The sequence below is a fragment of the Sapajus apella genome, unplaced genomic scaffold, assembly GCF_009761245.1.
Source record: "Sapajus apella isolate SASKATOON/1434 unplaced genomic scaffold, GSC_monkey_1.0 scaffold40, whole genome shotgun sequence".
In the NCBI taxonomy this organism is placed as follows: domain Eukaryota; kingdom Metazoa; phylum Chordata; class Mammalia; order Primates; family Cebidae; genus Sapajus; species Sapajus apella.
The window spans coordinates 18,455,255-18,463,393 of NW_022436980.1; the positions used below are offsets into that span (position 1 = coordinate 18,455,255).

Below are 8,139 nucleotides of genomic sequence, written 5' to 3' on the forward strand. Positions count from 1 at the left end.
AGTAGAGACAGGGTTTCGCCATGTTGGCCAGGATGGTCTTGATCTCTTGACCTCGTGATCCACCCACCTTGGCCTCCCAAAGTGCTAGGATTACAGGCGTGTGTCACCGCGCCCGGCCTACTATCTAATTTCAGAACACTTTCATTACTCAAAAAAGAAACCCCACCCTCATTAAATCGCTTCTTATCCTGCCCCCCCACCCCCCCTCCCCCCCACATCTGGCAACCACTAATCTACTTTCTGCCTATGGATTTCCCTATTCTGGAAATTTCATATAAATGGAATCAAACCATATTGGCTTTTTGTATCTGGCTTTTTTCTAGGGTACTTTCTTGCTCTACAACTCTGGACAACAGGATCTAATAAAAAAGGAGAAGCCCATCTTTAAGACATCATCTTCCTTTTTCAGAAGTTTCTAAAAATACAGTATGAAATACTAAGAATATGGAACTCATGGGCTAGATCTTAATCTGTCTATACTACAGACTCCCCACTGCATTGGGAGGGATATTCCTCAAATGTCCCAGCCTGATTACCATCTGGCCTAAGTCTGAAGATCACCCTTAATACAGAGCATGGTGTCATGGGAAATTCAAGAGCATCAGAGCCTCACAAACCCAAGGTCTGGCACAGCCACTCACTAGCTTCAGGGCCACCTCGAGCAATCTTTTTTTGTTTGTTTGAGATAGAGTCTCACTGGGTTGCACAGGCTGGAATGCAGTGGTGTGATCGCAGCCTCCTGGGTTCAAGCAATTCTCCTGCCTCGGCCTTCTGAGTAGGTGAGATTACAGGCATGCACCACAATGCCTGGCTGATTTTTGTGTTTTCAGTAGAGACAGAGTTTCCCCATTTTGGCCAGGCTGGTCTTGAAATCCTGGCCTCAGGTGATTCTCCCACCTCGGTCTCCCAAAGTGCTGGGATTATGGGCATGAGCCACTGTGCCTGGCCAACCTTGAGCACTCTATTTAAACTCTCTCATTTTTTACTTTCCTCATCTGTAAAATGAGCACGACAGCAACACCATCTTTGCTTGGTTGTTATGAAGACTGGAAAAAAAGATACACAAAGTACCTAATGGCTGGCAGAGACAGCGCCCTCAATAAACTATTATTATTATTACAATTACACAACTATTGTTGTTTTTCTCCTCTTAAGTGCTTTTACTTATCACCCATGACAAGTGAACAAAGAATTATTCACCTGAACAAATAATTATACTGGCCATAGTCCTTGCCCTCTCAGAAATGACAAACTATGGTAAATATAAAATACACCTCTTTTTGTAATCTAAGATTATCTTTCCCTATTGTACTTTCATCTTTCCACTGAGTGTTGGAAAGGAATGTAATGAAGAGTATTCTGTGTTCTTTGTGTACATGCTTAATCTACAATAATGGACTGGGAGCTGCATCAGCTCAACTCTTCCAAGAAGTAGACACCAAGACAAAATTGGTCATGTAGATTTCTTGGGAGAAACGCCTGTGAAGGATTTGGGAAGGGGCAGCCAGCATGGGCAGGGAGGGCCTTCAGACTGGGAGGGAAGGAGGAGGACTGGGTAATAGGAGTCAGACGGCATTGCAGCACTGAGTCTCAGCCAGGCCAACCAGAAGGCCTCAAGCAAAGACTTCTCATTGGAGGAGCCCCATGCCAGCCAGAAATAGCCTGACCCTGGTACCATACAACTACTGCATTCAGTCACTAGCTAGAGGAATCCCCAGAAGAGTGTGGCTTGGCAGCATGAATGCAAGGGCGGATCGAGAGGGGCCGCAGCTGGAAACTATCAGCTAAGTACCCTCCTCAGGAGCTTCTCACACAGGTGAATTTGAGCAGCACATGCCCACCGCTCCTACAGAACTCCCTGAAGACAATAATTTTATTGGTATTATTGCTTGTACCTAGTAAGTTCTCAACAATTGTTTGTTGAAAACTGAGTAAGTGATGATTTTTAGCAACCAGCAGGAAGAGCAACCCATTTGCTCAATCCAGAGGGATCAGGTTTCATAACTCCTGAAGAAAGAAAATGTCTTCCATGATTTGAAGTAAATGACACGGCCCAGAAAATACCCCTGTGGCACAGCAGATCCCAGCCCCCAAACAATGAGTGGGATGAGGGGGCTGAGGCGATGAGCTGACAGCAACAGGAAGAAATATGAAGMAWACGYGGCCTGAATTAAACCCGCCATTGACTTTACTATGCACTTAATTTCACTTGTATAGACATAGCCACAGGATGAAGTAACCCACAGCGGGTGTGGCCTCAAAGGTAAAAGCAAGAGGGCACAAAAACTACCTCTCAGACAGATGACAGGATAGGGAGAGCCTCAAGAGCTCGGGGTGGACGGGAGATTTCAATCAGGAGGCACGCTTACCCAAAGCCAGCACCCAGCAACTAGAAATCAGGTCACCACAGCACTCACTGGAGGCTTGAAAAGGATAACTAACTCCAGTTTTCAAAGAATTAAAAGAGCTATGGGTGAGGCACGAGAAAGAAATGACTCACAAATCTGGAGGTGAAATGAGATCTCTGAGCTGATGACCACAAATAAAGGAGGGCAGAGAGAAGAAACAGTGTTTTTGTCAGGTTTATTTCTCATTTTCATTATAGATAGCTATCTACTTCAATTTAAAGATGATTTATTGAGCACCTGCTATGCACAAAATGAAAGAATCGAGGTTTCAAAAACTTTTACATGTCCAAGGAGCATGGCTGAGATTCTCCCAATGCCAAGTATACATGCTGGAGTCTACAGAAATAAAGAAAATCATTCCCAGTGACTACACTTAATCCCACCAAGGAGACAAACCCAAAAACAATTAAAATGCAACCTAGTACATTGTGAATCACGCAGTGATAGAGGCAGGTCTAAGGGTGATGAGAACACTCTAAGTAGGGCAATCATTTAACTCATCATTAAACTAGAACACTTTGAAAGTAGAAGAGGCATCATCAATAACTACTCTGTGACAATGGGCATCAACTGGGACTATTCCTGGACAAACCAGGATGGATATCACCCTAGTTATAAGGAATAAAAGTGGGGAGAGGCCAGGGCATGGTGGCTCATGCCTGTAATCCTAGCACTTTAGAAGGCTAGGGCTGGGGGACTGTGTGAGCCCAGGAGTTCAAGACTAGCCTGGGCAACATGGTGAGACCTGTCTCTATTATTTAAAATAAATAATATTTTTTAGAGTGGGGAGAAAAGGATAAAGAGGGGAACCTAAGGGGGAAGAAAACTGGAATTAAGAGGTCAACTTGTTAAAGAAGGAAGGGATTAAATGGGTATGGCAGAGTAGGAAAAAGAAAAAGTCCAAAGGAGTGATTACAGCTTAAAAGCTGCATCTCAAAAATAAAATAATTTGATTTTACTACTCTGAGGCTCAAAGTAGCTAAGTGTCAGAGGTGAGATTTGGACCCCTGCTTGTGAACCCCAAAGTCTGTGTTACATACTTAGTAACACAAGCACGATTAGTACCCCGAACGTCTAATTTCTAAGACAGTGCTACTTATACTGCACTCTACAGAGTAAGTGAGCTTGTACCGGTTTGAATAGCATCCCCCAAATTTAATGTCCACATGGAACCTCAGAATCTGACCTTATTTGGTAAGAAGATCTTGAAGATGTAATGAAGTTAGGATGAGGACAAGCTGGGTTAGGGTGGCCCCAATCCAATAATTGGCATTCTTATAAGAAGAGGAAAATGAAGCCTGGCATGGTGGCTCATGCCTGTAATCCCAGCACACTGGGGGGTCAAGGCAGGCCGATCATCTGAGGTCAGGAGATCAAGACCAGCCTGACCAACATTGAGACACCCCATCTCCCCTAAAAATACAAAATTGGCCAGGCATAATGGCGCATGCCTATAATCTCAGCTACTCAGGAAAATGAGGCAGGAGAATTGCTTGAACCCTGGAGGCAGAGATTGCAGTGACTGGAAATCGTGCCATTGCACTCCAGTCTGGGCAACAGAGCAAAACTCCGTCTCAAAAAACAGAGGAAAATGAGAACACAGGCACACAATGAGAACACCATGTGAAGACGTGGAGACGCAGAGGGACGAATGCCCTATAAAGATGAGACAGAGATTGGAATAACATGTCTACAAGCCAAGATATGGCAAGGATTGCCGGCAACCACCAGAAGAAGCTAGGAAGATAGGAAGAGGCAGGGAAATATTCTGCCTTTGAATCTTCAGAGGAAATACGACCCCACCACCTTTATTTCAGAATTTTAGCCTCAGGAGCTATGAGACAATAAATTTCTGATGTTTAAGACACCAAGTTTATGGTACTTCATTATGTTAGCCCTGGTAAACTACCATAGAGCTAGAGAAGAAAAGAGCAGGAGACAGAGCAGGAAGGGGGGAGACAGAAGGAAGGTTTCAGAGAGGTCAAGAAAAAAGAAAAAGGTGATGTCACCAAGATCCCATAAACAAAAATTGTTTCTTCGGTTCCACAATGACCTCCCTTATCTCCAGCCTCACCATTCTCACGACCACTCCCTCTTGGTTTTAAGGATCCCATCAGACTGTTGGTCAGGTATACCCAAGTAAAAATAAAAAAATAATGAAAGCTAAGAAAGAGTCGACATGAGCTGCTGATAGGAATGAAACCCCCACCACCGTGGATGTCAGCTATGAACAATGAGTCACAGCTTCAACTAGGAAAGTTGACTTTGATAAATTGAGAATAGATAAGGCAATCTCTCTAATCACTAAAATAGTAAGAGGGTGTACAAGAATCAAGCTGACAAAGGGAGAAGTTGAATAATGAAAACATTAGATGAATATAAAACCAAAAGTTAAGAAAGAACAAAAGGGGTGATAGAAAAAGATTTTCAGTAATTGCATCAAATAGAAATGAAGTCAATGATTCAATTAAAAGACAAATTATTGCATTATTAAATAAAGAAAATAAAACATACTATATACTGCTTACTAGAGACATATCTAAAATAAAAGGCTATAGAAAGGTTGGAAATAAAAAGATAGAAAAAGATATGTCATGCAAACACTAAAACATATAAAGCTATTTGTGATTGTTCTGATACAGACCTCAGACAAATATTTAAGAACACATTGTGTATTCATTCATTTTCTGTTGCTTATAACAAAACGCTTGAAACTTTATCATTTATCAAGGAAAGGAATTTATTTCTTGCAGTTCTTGAGACGGGGAAGCCCAAGGTCTAGGGAACATAGCCGGTAAAAGCCTTCTTGTTGGTGAGGACTTTCTACACAGTCCCAAGGCAGTGCAGGGCATCACATGGACAGACGGCTGAGCATGCTAACATGCTAGCTCAGGTCTCTCTCTCCTTATAACCCACAAGTTCCCCTCCCATGATAACCCATCAATCGACTAACTCATTAATTCATTAATTAATTGATCCATGAATGAATTAAGCCATTCATGAGGGTAGAGTCCTCATGATCTAATCACATCTTAAAGGCCATGCCACTCAACATGCCTACATTGGGGATTAAATTGGGCATGAGTTTTGGAGGTCACAAATATTCAAACAATAGCACATAGTTAATTTGGAAAGTGATCCCAAGAAACTCTAATAGGAGAACTGGGAAGGCAAAAGGGTGATAAAAGGAAGAGAAAGAAGCCAATGCTGGGTATTAGTGAACAGGTTACCACAAAGGACACCTGGGCGTCAGTCCTGCTGAGGACCTCGGAGAGATAATACAGAATATCCCTCAGAGTTGTCCCACCCAATAGATGATGAAGCTGAGTTATTTATCTTCCAGTTTCCATTTGTCACTAGATGAGGACTGCTACTGGTGTTTCAACTTCCCAGAACATTTAGCCTCCCTTCGCTGCACATGAGCCATGCTTATCAGAGAAAGCTCTCAAATGGAGTATTGGTGATGGCAGTAGAAAACCATCTGTGTGCACAGCAATGGCAAATGACAGGGAAATATGAGCAGAATATTAAGATCTGCTACGTAGTCAAAATAGATTTTAAGAGGGAAATTATTGCTAAAGAGGAGTATTTTACTTTTTTAATTAATATAAATTTATGAAGTACAAGTGCATTGCATGCAGAGATTACATAATGGTCAAGTCAGAGCTTTTAGGGCATCCATCACTCAAATAACGTACTTTGTACCCATTAAGTAATTTCTCATCCTACAGCTCTCTGTCACTCCTTTGGTCTTCTGAGTCTCCATTGTCTATCATTCCACTCTCAATGTTCATGTGTACACAGTTTTAGCATCCACTTATGAGTCAGAACATGTAAGATTTGTCTTTCAGTGTCTGGCTTGTTTGACTTAAGATTATGACCTCTAATTCCATCCATGTTGCCACAAAGACATGATTTCATTCTTTTCATGTATGTATATACCACATTTTATTATCCAATCATCCACTGATGCACACTTAGCTTGATTCCATATATTTGCTCTTGTGAATAGTGCTGTGATAAATACATGAGTGCAGTAGTGTTTTTGATGTATTAATTTATTTTCCTTTGGATAGATATGCAGTAGTGGATAAAATGGTAGTTCTATTTTTGATTCTTTGAGAAATCTCCATATCATTTGCTACAGAGGTTGTACTAGTTTACATTCCCACCAATAGTGTTTCATTTTCTCCATATCCTCAGCAATATCTGCTATTTTTTGTGTTTCTAATAATAGAGATTATTAACAGTGGTGTAAGGTGATATCCCATTGTGGTTTTAACTTGCATTTCTTTGATGATCAGTGGTGTTGACCATTTTTCCATATACCTGTTGGCCATTTGTATGTCTTCTTTTCAAAAATGGGTGCTCATATCCTTTGCCCATTTTTTAGTGGGATTATTTGTTTGTTGGTGGTAGTTGTTGTTGTTGAGTTGTTTGAGTGCCTTATCAATTCTAGATATTTGTCATTTTTTGGATGAATAGTTTGCAGATATTTTCTCCCATTTTTCAGGTTGTCTGTTCACTCTTGCTTATTTTCTTTGCTCTGCAGAAACATTTTAGTTTAATTAAGTCCCATTTGTCTATTTTTGTTTACTGTACTTTTGAAGTCTTAGACATTTTTTGACTAGGCCAACGTCCAGAAGAGTTTTCCCTAGATTTTCTTCTAGTATTTTTATAGTTTCAAGTCTTACAGTTAAGTCTAATCTTGAATCACTTTTGTGTATTGTGAGAAATAGGCATCCAGTTTCATTCTTGTCTGTGGCAATCAATTTTCCACATACCATTTATCGAAAAGGGTGTAAGATAAAAGTTTTACTCCGTAGACATAGATAACAAATATAATTAATATACCCTTAATAACATAGCACCAAAATATATAAGGCAAAAAATGACAGAACTAAAAGGGAAAATACACAAATCCACCATTTTAGCAGAATCTTAGCAATATCTTACTAAAGATACTGAAGATCTGAACAGCACAACAAATAATTTGATTTAATTGACACACAAAGGACAACCTCACAACTTCAGAAAACACATTCTTTTCAAGTATAAACAGATATTTACAAAATCAAAAGCCATAAGTCTTACACATTCCTAAATTTAATATTGTACATAAAAAGTTTTCTGTCTTACACATTTCTAAGTTAAATATTATACATAAAAAAAGGTTTTCTAACCACAGTTCAAGTAAGCTAGAATTAACAACTAACAGATAAGTAAAAATCCCACCTACCTGGAAATTTAAAATATACTTCTAAATATCCTATAGATTAATGAAAAAATTACAATGGAAATTAGAAAACATTTGAACTAATGATAATGAAAATATGGCACATTAAATTTGTTAAATGTAATTAAAGTTTAATTTATTTTTTTCCCAATTTATTTATTTTATTGCATTTTAGGTTTTGGGGTACATGTGAAGAACATGCAAGATTGTTGCATAGATACACACGTGGCAGAGTGATTTGCTGCCTTCCACCCCATCACCTACATCTGACATCTCTCCCCTTCCTATCTCTCTCCAACTCCCCACCCCAATGTCCCTCCCCTATTTTCCGTCAACTGACCCCAGTGTGTAGTGCTCCCCTCCCTGTGTCCATGTGTTCTCATTGTTCAACACTTGCCTATGAGTGAGAACATGCGGTGTTTGATCTTCTGCTCTTCTGTCAGTTTGCTGAGAATGATGGTTTCCAGGTTCATCCACATCCCTACAAAGGACACA

General features: G+C 40.2%; 1 long non-coding RNA gene across 1 annotated transcript in view; it reads right to left on the reverse strand.

Annotated features, from left to right (window-relative positions):
* LOC116565353 overlaps positions 1-7,175 on the reverse strand; it is a 36,929-nt gene extending 29,754 nt beyond the window's left edge. Inside the window, exon 1 of the long non-coding RNA XR_004275404.1 lies at positions 7,103-7,175. This is a non-coding gene — a long non-coding RNA (uncharacterized LOC116565353). The remainder of the gene's footprint in view (positions 1-7,102) is intronic.
* Positions 7,176-8,139: the final 964 nt, after the last annotated feature.